A 14,743-nucleotide genomic window follows, 5' to 3' on the forward strand; every position below is an offset into this window, starting at 1 on the left:
CAAAGAAGAGCCTTTGATAGTGAGGTAGGTAGGTAGGTAGGTGGCGGAAGACAGGGACACCTGATGGCTACCAGAGATAAACAAGCATGTGTCTCTCGCCTTGACACCATTCTTACATTAACTTTAGTTTATAAAACACATATTTTTCAGACTTTTCAAAGGCTGTTGTGCTTTCAGATTACTCCGCCACCTTACAGGCCATAGTTAATCAAGGTAAACTAGTTTCAGGTCTAAATACACAAAAATGCCCATTATTAGTCAAATAGTTATATGATTCCTAAAGAGCATTGTTGTACAGTGGATATCTTCTCACTATGGTGTACCTGTAATGAGGCGGCTGATAATTTGGAAAAAAACCTAACACGAACTAACACAAAATTTACTTTCAGTAAAACAACATGTATAATTACAGACAACGAAACTAAAAATTCGTTTATTTGTTTTCGGCAAAATCGTTTTGAAACAAAACCTGCAGTCGTTTTGAGGATTTACTAGATTGCTTTCGAAACAGTTCAATAACTGCCTTCCAGCTCACTATTGGGCATAACTAACCATTTGAAAAGGATTGGTATTATAGATAGTTTTGAGTGTCTCCTTTCACTTCTGTCTACGTGCATGGTGATCATCTCCTTCTTTGTCCTGCCCTAAAGACAGTTCTGTTAAAATTAAGCAAAACCATGTTTTGGCTTTGATTTTAAACAAAACTGTATGGTTTGAAAAGCCATGTTTTGGCTTTGATTTTAAACAAAACTGTATGGTGAGAGATCAAACACAGGTTTCTCTTCTTCAGGAGCAAAACAGCTGCCAAATATAAGATACTGTGATACTTCGGTGTCATGTTTCGATTTCACATACTTAGAAGTAAATTTTAGTGCTCAAGCAGCTTTACAGAGCCTGAGATTAAATAGTACCTGAAAGGTTGTCCCTAGAAGGAAATATCAACTGTATAAAATTAATAGAAGAGGCATATTCCTTTTGTAGAGGCGTTGAGCCAACGTCATGCGAGCTTTCGAAGAAAATAGTAATGTAGCAGGAAAAATTGTTGTATTAGAATCTTTAAAGCATTACGAAGGACTGGTTTGGAGTTAATGCCATTAACTAACGAAAATAAACTTCAATAAAAAAAACTTCAAATAAAATAAACTTGTAAATATGAAACCTTCAATGAAACCAATTTTCCAAAACACCAACTGAAGTATCTTTATGGATAAGTTTCTCAAATACAAAACGTAAATTCGGAATATGTTTCTAACCATGATCAGCCATCGAAGATTTTTTTATCCTTTCTGGACATACCATTCGGGTTCCTTGAGGAAACCTTTTAACACTGTTTTTAATTTAGCCTGTATATCTCACACCACACTGAAAAGATACGTTATAAATTCAGGAAAAATTAAAGTCAGAGATGGAATCTTTAAGAATCAAACGAGAAGTTTTACTGATAGGTGAACTTCTGTCAAATACTTGCAGTTTTGTTACTGATAGAAAGATGGCTATTAATGTTATTTAAAACAGTGGAATGTCTTCTTTGATGACAAGCTGAAAGTGTTTTGAAAGATTAATCAATGACTATGATCTCAAATGATTTCTAGTATTTAAGTTCATTACAGAGCAAAGATTCTGAATAACAAACTTCAAGAGACCAATATACAAACGATTAGCACTTTTTTGCTAAACAGGATTACATGGTTAAGCAGTTAAGCATGGAGCAGCAAGCAAGCAGGAGAGGCATACGGTGGTGCTGAAGTTAATTTAAAACCTACGCCAAACTAGAGCTGATGTTTTGCTTAGTTTAAGGAAAGTTTCCTTTAGTTTTCTTACTTTTCTCTTCCTGTTTGAGAAAGTTCTTTACTCAAACATTGCTGGGAGATTTGAGATGGCATAAGACTCTTTTCACAGTATTTCAACTTTTGTTCTTAAACTTCTAAGTTATGGTTCTGCTATCGAATTTTGTCCACATGTTTTTATTCTGTGTTTTATTTATATCTTATCCTCTTTTGACAAGTTTCTAAAGCCATTTTGAGCATTGAAAGAAAAGAACCCTTCTTTCGTGCTCCAAAAATCTGGCATTGATTGCATTAAAACATCCCCTGATGCAGTTCTAGAAACGATCTAATTTACAAAATTTATAAACAATTGAATATTAAAATCTATTTATTCATTCTGCTAATATTTTACACCAAATTATTGCTAATTTTCATTATACTGTATATTTAATTGACATACAGCTTTTGATACTTTTTCAGTTATATCGATTGGCAATATAAGACTGTTGAAGGAATTTAAATTGTCTTCCTATAACTGAAATTTAATTAAAATGCATAAAGCTCTGTTTATAATTTAATAAGTGATTTCTGTCAAATACCGCTTATCAAAATTTCGGTAGGTTTTAAATGCTGCTTGCTCGACATGGTGTCATCTTAAACGCGCAAAAACACTCTGTTGTTAGATTTATGTCTCGACACACAGGACAAATTTGGACATACATTCATATTTTTATAGGCTTTCCTACACACAAAATCGCTCTAATTTAACATTATTAGAACAATCCTTTACTTCTCCTTCTCACAAATGAAAATTTACGATCCCCGTTCTTCTTAAAACGGAAGTCTGCAGCATAAATGTTATATTATTTATTTTTCTATCCCCTTAAAGCTTTTGATCCTTGAGCATTTAATCCTCTTCAATTTATTCATGCAGAAGTCATTAACATTCTATTTACCTTCAATTTATCCTGCAGTTACCGGTCAATTCGTTTTATATGTTTTTAAATTAATCTACAGCAGGTTTCTCAACCGGTGTTACGTGTACCACTGGTGGTGCGCAAAGAAGCAAAGTATTTTAACTATTAAATTCAAAAATTAAAATCCGAACATCCTTGTTGAGTTTTTCTCTAACAATCGTAAATTTATGTGATTTGAGCTTTGTTCAAGAAAGGTACCACGTGGTGGTAGTAGTACTTTGTAGTGGTGGTACTAAAGGTTTTCAATTTTCCTTTAGATGGTACAGTTAGTCAAAAGTTTGAGAACCGCTGAGGATAACAGTCTTCAATAAATGCTTGATTCTGTTGCTAAATTTAAATAATTTGTTTGTTTCAAGTAAACTGCAGGAGTTAGAGAAAGACAAAAATAAGCCTAGAGTATTTAGCTTCTAACTTGAAGAGAAATACGTTGAGATAGAGGAATAAATGCCGTTATAAAAAATACATACGTTTAGTTAAACCTAAGCTGCTGTAACAGGCTCCTGTAAATGTTTGTTACAGTCTCTTGCATTTATTTGTTTTTGTTATTCACTTATGTTTTAGCAAATGACAGTTTGTAAAAATGAAATGTTAGCGAATATTGTTTAGAAATAACTACTTTATGGACTTTATTCATTACATTTTGAATTTAGAGCCACAAAATGGTACATTGTAAACGTTCTTTTACTATAACGTAGAACTTCCGATGATGATTATTAATTACTTCTCTTGAAATAGAGCATACGGATGTAAGGTAATCTGGGTAAATGCAGCTGATCCCGGTCCATCAACAGTAATCGCATTACTTTCGGCTCCAATGAACTCGGATGAACAAAATATCATTCCACCCTATGGACTAAGTAACATATATCGATCAGGCCAAGTCAATTCACTCTGTTGATCTTATGATGTAATGAAGACATGGCATACAGAAGACTTTCCTTACGTTTTATGTCTACGGACAACATTGATATGTTACAAGAAAAAAGAAGAAGAATTGCAATATTTTTGTGACAGCAAAATTTAAATTCTCGCTTGGTCTGGAAAGAAATTCGATATTTTTAAACAATGCTTGAGGAAAAAAGAGAGATGAATGTCTTCAAATAATTTGAATAGACTGTTTGTTAGTATGCAGACTAAAAAATACAGAATGAAAATACACAATTATGAAAGGCGATTAATAGCTCAGAAATATGTGTAAGACAATTTTGAGTTGTATTTCTGAAAGAGTTTTCAGTTGTGAAATTATATGTCAAGCATCCTATTTCAAGAAAGAATAAATATTAAGTCTCCAACTAATAGCAAGTAGCCCAAACTGCACAATGTTTGATATAGGATACATGTACTCTATTTACAAAGATTGAATTGATATTCACAAAATTACTGGTTTTTCAACTCACCATTCCACATGTTCAACATCATCTAAAGCCGAGTCTCTATCTAATTTTTTTTCATTAACAGTGTTTAATTTTGATTAACATGTTGAGACACGGATGGAATCGTATGTTATTCACATTTTGATGGCTCTAGGTACCGTTGTTTTATTACAATGCGAGAAATATATATACGTTTATGTAGATTCTTGATTAATTAATTTTTTTAAATATAATACAGGGCTCTAATATTTGGGGTCAACAATTTTAAAAGTGAATCAACGTTTATTGGGAATCGAAGCAAAAATCCAAAACGAAATTAATAGTCCTTGAGCTGTTACGACCATTTGATTAGAAAAGACCAAAATAATTAAAAACTGCGTGCCGTTGTTGCTGGATATAATTAGTTTATTTTTCTATCGAAATTTTTTATGTGGGTTCCATATCGCATCAGACTGAAAAATGTATGACTATGGATCGTATTTTTTGCATCGTATTTACAGTGGTATCGTTCATTCCGTTGTTAGATACATTACTCTCAATTAACTAAACCGGCATCGGGTACTTCCGCTAGTTGTTTAATAATTATAAAGAATGAATTATTGTATAATTTTCATATTTGATTCAACAAGTGATTGAACATAATTAATTTTTATTTTCCTCCAATGAGAAATATATGATTTTAAAAATGGTTCAATAGAACGTTTTCTACTTCATTAACTGTTTAACAATTAAAAAGAATGAATTAATATGAAACTATGGTATTATCTTCATCATAAGGTCATGTGTATGTGTCTACTGTTTCTCAAAATTCATATACGTCTTATGTGCAGTCTAACACATCAGAAACATAGCAAGATAATTTATCGCTAACTTTAATGCTAGTAAAAAAAAGAGATTTACATAGTTCAAATTCATTGTTCCCGGCTACTGGTTCATTGATATCCGTCTAAGTGAGCCTTCCAGGTAAACTAAAATAAGTTAACAGTTTATTATAAAAATCAACAATACACAACCTTCTTCTTTTTTTAATGCATAATCAAAAATTCAGAGTAGTCTTACAGGATAGTCTGATGATTATCTTACATTTCTACCAACTTGATAATACGTATATAAAGTAATTTTATTAATTAGTATCTTACATTTATTATTTTATATTTGTTTTAGGTAATAGTAAATATAGTTCAACTCTATTAAACATTGTTCAAATATCTGTCAAAATTCGTTTTATGTTTTCATTCAGTATAATCAGAAAAATCAAAAACATTTTATATATTTTATGTCTGCATAAAGGAATGAAGTTGAACGAGTAAACGTTTCCGAAACTCCTGAAATGAATATACGTATCTTACATCTTTATAACTCTTTCAAAGTTACATAATAGCGATAGTAATTTTATCTGAAGCCTCACAATGGCTTAAATTCCGCACGTTATTTTGAAGCGCAGTAAATAACATGACCCTTTTTAATAGATTTGCCAGAAAGAATTCGATTTTCGTAATAGCCTCGTTTCTTCAGAAGAGTTCTAAATTTTAGCTACAAACTCTCCGGAATGCTGTCCGGTCTCAATAACGCCCGGAAATTCCCAAACAACACTTTTCCGGTAATAGTTGTTCCTCAATTTATTAATTCGGCGCGAATTCCTTTCCACCGGTTGTCCTTTAATTCCGCACTCTCTTATACTTTTATTTAGTTTTGAATATTCTTTTCCAGCCTAATATATTATTGTTAGGGAGTTTACAGGAGCTTATTTCCCAGTAGAAGGAAGGAATTTTCGACTTGGACAGACCGGAAATTACTTTAAAGAATCTATACTCCAGGAAAATGTAATCGAATTTAGGATCCAGGATGGCAAAATCGATTGATATCAATGAAAATGCTTACTCACTTTTGCGGGAAGGGAAGGCAGATTTTTATTTATTTATGAAGGAAGGAAAGAAATAAACTGTGTTGGAAGTAAAATTTTATTTGTATCACATATTTGTTAAAGGTATACTTTTTTCTTTATCTAAATTTTTGGGAATGATTTAATATTATCTTTATTGTGTTTTCTTCTTCTTCTTCAGAAAATGTTCTCGATTGTTTCATATTTTTCATTCTTTGTACTTTAACAATGAAAGAGAGCAAAATATTTTTACTGTTTCCTTGAATACCTGGTTGTTTTGATTGAAAACAGCTTCCCTCAAAAAAGAAAGACGAATACGATAGAATAAATATTCGGATATGCTTTATTTCCAAAGAAACGTCTGGAGATAATTTTTAATAGCTTATTACTTCATATTCCAATGGCAGATATGTTTTTCTTTTTGTCTTCAAAATAATCTCGCATTTCTTCCGCATCTGTCGCCATTCTTTGCGGTATGCATTGATATTTTAGTTTATTTCACTCTCATTTATTCTTTTTGTTTAATGCTGTGCTTAAAATCGTTCATGAAATTTTAGCGGCTGAAACCAATTTTATATAAATAAGCATGAAAATTTCTTTTGAAGCAGTTTATGTTATTATAACATCTTTCAATTTTTAATGTTGTAATATCAAATGAGATTAAATTGAAATAAACGTTAAGAACGAATAAAAGGCATAAGTGTGCCTTTTTAAATCGTGTTTTCCACTGGTTGCTTTGACTATTGCATACCATAGTTTTATAACATTTTCTCGTAATCAAAGCATATTTTTGTAAACTATGGTTTCCTGCATATCCTTTTTGTAACTTCTTCAGATAAACAAGATGAAATTTGCGCTGTTGAAATAAATAACAGCTAACAGCAAAGTAAATAGCTATAAACACGGGTAGTTCAAAGAGAAACAATTATAAGGCAAAATTTCCTGAACATGCAAAAATATCTCAAACCACAAAGTCACTCACATAGTTAAACACTGAAACAGTAACTGCAAATGAATCACTAAAATTCGGCTACGTTGAAGCTAAGAAACGACTTTGTTAACTTTTCCGTAGCTTAACGTAGCCAGATTTTAAGATTTCTTATAGTTTCTAGAAGCTTCTGGAAAAATCGCTTCTAAGGCTCCGATTATGAGTTTTTTTTCTTTTTTTTCCTTTTCTTTTCTTTTTTTTTCTTTTTTTTTTTTTTTTTTAATTCCAGAAAATTATTTCTTTAACGAGAAGCCAAATGTTGCAAACCTGACGACAAGACTTGTCAGGACAGTTTCTACGTATATTTCGGTTCCTATCTGAGCTATTTTCACAATTTAAAACGCCGTTCAATTTAAATTTACAAGGTTGGCAACTCCATACACTCGCAAATAAAACGCAGGGCCACAAATCTGATTATTGAAGAATGCCTTCAGCAATTTATCACATGAAATGAGCCAAATAAGGAAATAAATAAATTAAAAGTACAAGAAAATTAAAATGCATCCAAATTAACAAACATGTTTACAAAAACTTGAAACAATCTCTAGTGTAAGTTTGTATTGATAATTTTTATTTCCTTTTTTGAATTTTAATAATGTTATTTAAATAAAATATTAAAATATTAATTGATGCATATGATTTCATTTATAACTCTAATTAATTCCATTAAAAAACGAAAACGCATAACAGATTTTATTTCAAATTGTTTCAATTTACTATAATTTTTCACTTACATTTATTGTAAAACTTTAAAAATTAAACAAAATGCTCACTAAGTAATTAATGCTTTAAATTCTGAAATAATAGAATTAAAAACTCTGATGAAAAGCACATCATGTGCTTCCAACGGAAATTTAATCACTGTGCGCTTCAATAATATTTTTTATCTTTTAAAGATTTTCCAAGATATTTAATAAAACTATGTTTTAAAGAGCAGTTTTCAAGGTATTATGACTTATTTCTGAAAAAAATAAACTTAACAAATTACCACGAAGGAAACTTCTGAGAGGTGTAGATTCTCTTCTTTTCTCAGTTTATTGTCCTGACAAAACAGAAAATCTTGCCACTTGAGATAAATATTTGTGAAAACCCTGTGTGCAAAAGATATAGTGAAAGCCGCCCAGACGGTATAGTGGTTAGGGAAGCGTGACTGCGATACCGAAGGGCCTGGGCTCGAATCCCGAAGAAGGCATGGTTGTAACTGTCCGTCCGTTCTTAAGAAGAGATGGTGGCCCACCTATTAGGTGCCTTCATAATAAAGATACCTCCACATCTGGCCTTGTATAGATTAATGGACTGTGTTACACTGTAACTCTTCACAACCTGCCACTGGGGGAAAAAGATATAGTTCACTGAATACACTGTTCTATCTCTAATAAATGAAGTCTTTTCATCAACAAGCAAACATTCAGTCTTACCATTTGTTTGCTCTTTCCTTGCGATCCCTTGCTTGCGGGTACAGACCCAAAAGACCTCGCTTTCCTCATTTGTATGATTTGTTTTCGAGAAGTGGCAACAAGGAGAAAGCAGGATTCGGACTGTGTAAAAAGACAAAATTTATTCGCGTCGAAGTTGATAGTTGAGATTAAAACGACTTCAGGTGTAAATAATCGACATGAAAATACAGTAACCTAGAAGAAAATTAATTACTTTACACAAATGCTTCCTGACGACAACCGGAAGCATATTTCATAAGTGCACATCAGCGTAGCCACTGAGGGAGGAGTTACGAAAGTGGACCAATGAGCTACTACTGCTCTTGTGACGCTAAGCGTATGTTGTTTACGTTTTAATTTGCATTTGTTTCGCAAATATAAATGTATGGCGCAATAGTAGAAAATCTCGTAGTGCTTTCGTTTTATGAGTTTAATTAATCGCTGACATTTCACTTACGCGATTTTTATCACGCATTAATATTTGGATTGATGTTCACGACATATTATTGCTCTTTACGTCGAGAAAATGACTCAAGCAACAATTAGCCTTCAATATTATGCATTTACTAACACCTGTGGATTTAGAGAATTCAAGTGTATAATTTTTATTTATTTATTATTTTTTTAATTGCGCTGAGAAAGACTGTAAGTGTTGCGATGACTCTAGTGTTTTCTTATTTCAGTGCTTGCATTCTTTTGATTTTTAAAATGTAAGATTCAGAATACATATTATGTATGATCTGATTATATCCATTGACAAAAGTTATATGTGAATAAATTGAATGTATCTTTTGTGAATAAGGTAAATTCATTCTGTTTGATGAGCATTTCTTGTGTAGACAGTGCATTTAAGAGTGAGCAGTTATTAAATGTGAAATTTAACACACTAAATGTATACGAATGCAAATTAGTAAAATTCACCTTGAATAAAATTCTGCATTGGCTATTGTTTATAGAATATCTTTTTCATGTAGACTACAATAAAAAATGCTGACCTTCCAATAACATATATAATTGGCGTAAATATTTTTCTCGTATGCATAGTTCTATATAAAGATAACGTTTGGGCTCAGATGTTTATTACATATTTATTTTTTCATCTTATTTACCACTTATTAAGAAATATTTCACACGGATATTTTTGCGGAGTAATCAACATGTGTTTGTATTTATTTCAAGTTCCTTCAACTAGGTAGTGAAATCTTTACAATTGCTCATATTTTATTTAACTTTGCAGTGAAAATTTTCAGAAGAAATGGACGATGCTTTAATTATTTTTTACAGAAAATTACGTGGCAGAATATTTTCAACCATCTTGCCTAAATCTTAAGGCACGCGAAAGGTCATGTGAGATGCAGAGATATCGGATGCCCATTGGTCCATCCTAGAAGCCACTCCCTCGGTGGCTACGCAGATGTGCACTTGTGAAATATGCCAACCGGAAGGTAGTCGAATGAAGTACAGCATCATATTCTTGTGTTCTGCACGGATTTGTGAATTTGGAGTGCTTCATGACAACACTTGATGAAGAATGAAAACGCAATTATTAGCCAGTATTACTCAGGACAGCTCCAAAACACGTTTACGGTCGTCGAAAAACTATGATAAGCACGCTGAAACAATCAGCAACACCGCCTTCAAGCTATAACGGTGAAGAGAGCTTCACGGCAAAGCACCAGAGTACAGTTCCCGACTAGGTTCAGTCGTTCTCGGAACTCACCTTACTCTCGAGACTCTCCACCCTACAACTCCCGACGCACTCGACGATACGCTCGATAGTCTCAACAATGCACGCTCTGGATGCCCCAATTCGCGATATTGTCGACGACTAAGTCGGCACTGGACTACGAGACTCAGTCTATTTTGCGGACCAGCACGGTTCAGATAGCTTTTGCCCTGCATTCGAGAACATTCTGGGCCAAATCAGTAAGAACTCGTTCTAGAAGGTTCTCCATCCGTCAATGCATATCGCTAATTTTGTCGCTAAGTAGGGAATTTCGTGCCAAATATAGTAACACTGCCTTCCCTTGTCATTTTGTCGCAACCCTGGACCCGCCTTGCAGGGAAGCTATCTTACAGTGGCTGGGCATTTCGTAACAATATATTCGATTTCGGTTTTAGTGTCGACTACGTGGACCAGCTAACTAGATTCAGAGGCCTTGAGATTACAAAAAGGCATTGTACTTGGTGACTTTCCTCCAAGCGACAAATCCCGAATAATTTTCAATCAGGAATTCCTGATGAGACTCAGAGTCCGAATCAGAACCTACGATGGATGAAAAGACTCTACGCAGTGTTATCGATGCCAGGACTTTCATCATGCTCAACGTATCTGTAGCTTAATTCCGTGATGTGTAGTGAGAATCACGATGTATATCAGGTTCATAAATTAAAGGAGATAAATCTCCTTTAATTTTTTTATTTATCAGGATCTCTTAAATGCGCAAACTGTGAATTGGGTCATACGACGAGCTAACGTGCTTGTAAATCTCTTCGAAATCGAGGCAGCAGCAGCAAAGGAATAAGCTATATTCTGAACGCGTTATCATGAAGGGTGTCCACGTTACGGCCAAGAGCAAATCTGCAGAGCTCAAAGAACTCTCCCAGTAGCTCAACAAGGCCATAGCAGTGATCGTGCCGTTCACAGTTGCGATTACTGAGACTCAAGTTTCCAGTTTAATCCAAATAGTCCCATGTTCACAGCCAACAACGAAATTATAAGTAGAGAAACTGTAAGACTATAGCTTATTCCTTTGCTGCTGCTGTCTTGAATAAGCCAACAACGAACTTGTACTCCCCAATTAAAGTGGTGCTAACATTTAATAATTCAGTTAGAAGACATGACATAGACATCTGCTTGGTCACTGAAATATATGCTGTTTCTATGAATAACCACAGGATGGCAAGCTGTAAGTCCTGAAACTGGGGAATATCACATTCTTTTCTATTTACAACCCTCCAAGCAACCACCTAAACACTAATGATATAGACATTGCTGTACTGTACTATTACGGTATTTTCGGTTTGCCTTCAACTGCGATATGCTGTCATTTTGCCCGCAAAAAAATTGGCATTTGAAACATACTATAATTTAGTTTACTAAATTCATTTCGATTACAGCGTTAAAATTCTTCACAAAATACCTTTTATGTATACGAAATTACATGACGACAATTTATCTTTTACATTATAAATTAATTCCTCTTTTGCGATATAAATTATTAAAATTAATGTTATACCCTACACAAAAATTTTTAGCACAATTAACTGAGCCAACATAAGTAACTCTTTCATTCATTCAATTTTTTATTAATTCAAAGAGGAAAAAAATTGTCGGTAGCAACATTTCTTCTGGTGTTATAAAAGGGCTCAGTTAACAGATAAACTGCATGCTCTCCAACAATCTCTTTATCATCTGTTTTTTCATGATTTTCCAACTAAGGATATCTATTCAGTAAGTATTTTGTTTTTAATTCAGGTAAAGGGCGAAATTTTATGCCAAAATTAATAAAATGTTTGACACATATTGAATAAAATAGCCTCTTGCCTTTGTGGGAAAAATTGTTCTTCCATTGTAATATTTTGATCTGCTTTGTAACACAATTAATAGTCTTCTATAAAGGTACTCGTACAACAGTAAACTATATTAGTTTGTAATCTTTGCGACCTAGCTGACTTCATGTCAAGCGCAGACATTTCCAAGAATTTGCCCTTAGGCAGTGTTTCACTAAATAATTTTGGGCTCCTGGATTTGGGTTAGAAACTCAAAACAGAAATTCATTTGGGAGACAATACTCTAGAAGCACACAATAGAGCAATAAAAGCATCTGGTTTAACAAGTGTTAATTCCCAGTTTAGATTTCCCGAGTTTTGACTTGTCTCGGCTGTAAATTGCTCTACATGATGCAATATTGTTTTCACTGCTAAAATGTCTCCATGAGCTACTTGTGTTCCTATAAATTATTTGCCTCTGAGCAAAAGTAGTTGCCCCACCTGCTTCTCGCAGAAAAGTTTGAACAAGAAGTTTTTCAATTGAATTCATTGAAATAATTTTCCTTTATCATATTGTATCATTATTTGCAATTTTTTTCATGTTTTGATACATTTTCAAAATGCCTGTTTTGCCTTCATTTACGTATTAAAGTATGGCTTCTTCCAGCCGTTCTTGTGTTTATGGACCATGAGTATTTGCTTGTCCTCGACTAAATTCTCGTTCAAGGACAAATTATGAACCTTTGTAACTTTCTTTTATTAGATTGTAATTTTTGGAATAGATACAATTGTGCAAACGATGAAGGAATGTCTTGTTTTCCTTCGACACCAGATGATGAAATATTATCGCAGTTTCCTTTGCAAGGAATACAGAACCCTCATGCAATGAGTTGGATTCACTTGTTATAGTTGGAATAATCCAATATGTGTCAGATCATATAGAATACATATGTGTATTACACTTTTCCTAGGAACTAATTTGTGAAGCAGGATTGCTATCAGATAATTCTTGTAAGACTTATACCAGGCGTTCTTTTGACAGATATTTTCTTTCACGTTTCTACAAGACATGACCAATAGAAAAAATAACAAAAAATAATCAGAAGCTTCGAACAATTGCAAAAGGAAGGTGTGGCATAGAACATGACAGTTAGCTTACTAAAACCTTCAAACAAGCAACATGAAACCCGCTTGGGGCTTTACTACTTTAAGAAGTGAAATCCTTTATTTCAACTAGCTGTTGCATAACATCTAGCATAAAAATAAAACTAAAACACACACGTATGGAGTCAAGATGCTTCTACACCAAATCAAGTTAACCTTTAACTAAATAAGGAAGAAGGAAAGTCAAAATGATTAACCGTAATTCTAGGTATGTGCAATTATATATAAAAATAATCATTTAAAGCAGGCCAAACAAATTATTTCGTCATCCTGTTATATATTTAGGAAAAGTAAAAAAAAAAATAAATATTTAAAGAGAAAATGAAAAATTACGAATAATTTAATTCCATTTACGGTCAAAATGCCGCTTCATAATTCTAGTGTTAAAAATCAGGGACCCTTAACTATCAGAGGTGACTTAAGCCATATCGACTAGGGATGTAACTACTCAAATAGAAATGGCCAAACACTTCATATTTATGTGGACAATAACCCTATTTACATGTTTCCTCCGGAGGATAGTACGTATCGCCTGAGCATCCTAAACAGCAGGCATGGCATTTTGGATATCTTTCTTGCAACCATCAATATTTTGATGGCCCCCGAAATGGCGGACTATCTTCGGACTACGTGCAGTATTTTCAGGTATTGACGCAACCTCTCAGAAACCACCTAGGAAAGCGATTGAATAGGAATCTGTTCCATAACATAACCCTGAATTCACCATTTAACACTGGGAATTTTAAAACTATCAGCGAAAGAGTATTTAGCTGTCTTCAAATTTTTTCCAAAGTGTAGGATTTCCAAAACCAAGCCTCAACCACAGTAGATGAGAAGTTAATGCATTGACAATTATTAGCTCACAGCACAGAAGCTATTATCCAACTAAACAAGCTCAGGAAACTGTTCAATAGAACTTGGAATCCATTCCTCAAAACAAAATAAATAAGTTTACTAGAAGTATTAAATCTCTCATCAGTGAAAACAGGAGGAAATTATGGAACATTCGAGGCTGCTTCCTGCTGGAACTTCGTACGAACCTGAAATGACATTGCAATATCTCTCGAAATACTTAGGATTTTTTTATTCTAATGAGAAGAAAGCAGAAGCTTTAGCCAGACATCTAACCAAGCAGTGCATATCTGGATACCGATCCTGATTAACATCAGAAAAAAATTTGTGCAAAAATGGATGGACTCTTTCTCCCTAATAGCATCATCAAATTGAATACTCCCTAGAAAGGTTTAGATATTATCAATTACACCAACTCCAAAAAGGCTTCTGGAAAGACTGCAGTTACAAACAGATTGCTAAAATGCATCCACATCTGATTAGTCACAAAGCTTACTAGCACTTTTACAGCATGACTCTCAAATTCGTACTTTGCTCGACCATGAAAGCATGCAAATATTTTCTTTATTCAAAAGCTTGGCAAGCCACACGAAGAACCCTCCAGCTACAGGTCAGTTAGTCTCCTGGTCATCATTCTCAAAGATTTTGATACGCTTAATCTTTAATTTTCAAAAATTCTTAGATGATCACAGAGCCATATTAGCTTATTAAGCAGATGATACGGCGGTTATCATCTGTTTCTAAGACCTAATAATGCGCTGGAAAAATTCCAGAAATTAAGCTTTAGTGGAAGAAGCGAATTAACTGTGAAAA

The 14,743-nt window shown here is 33.5% G+C and overlaps 1 protein-coding gene across 2 annotated transcripts in view; it reads left to right on the top strand.

Moving 5' to 3' along the window:
* Window positions 1-14,743, top strand: part of LOC118191452 (BAR/IMD domain-containing adapter protein 2-like) — a 509,223-nt gene that overhangs the window by 288,467 nt on the left and 206,013 nt on the right. The gene's annotated exons all lie outside the window — the stretch shown is intronic.

Source organism: Stegodyphus dumicola, chromosome 6, assembly GCF_044657685.1.
Source record: "Stegodyphus dumicola isolate Sdum_Otavi_A_Nest chromosome 6, ASM4465768v1".
In the NCBI taxonomy this organism is placed as follows: domain Eukaryota; kingdom Metazoa; phylum Arthropoda; class Arachnida; order Araneae; family Eresidae; genus Stegodyphus; species Stegodyphus dumicola.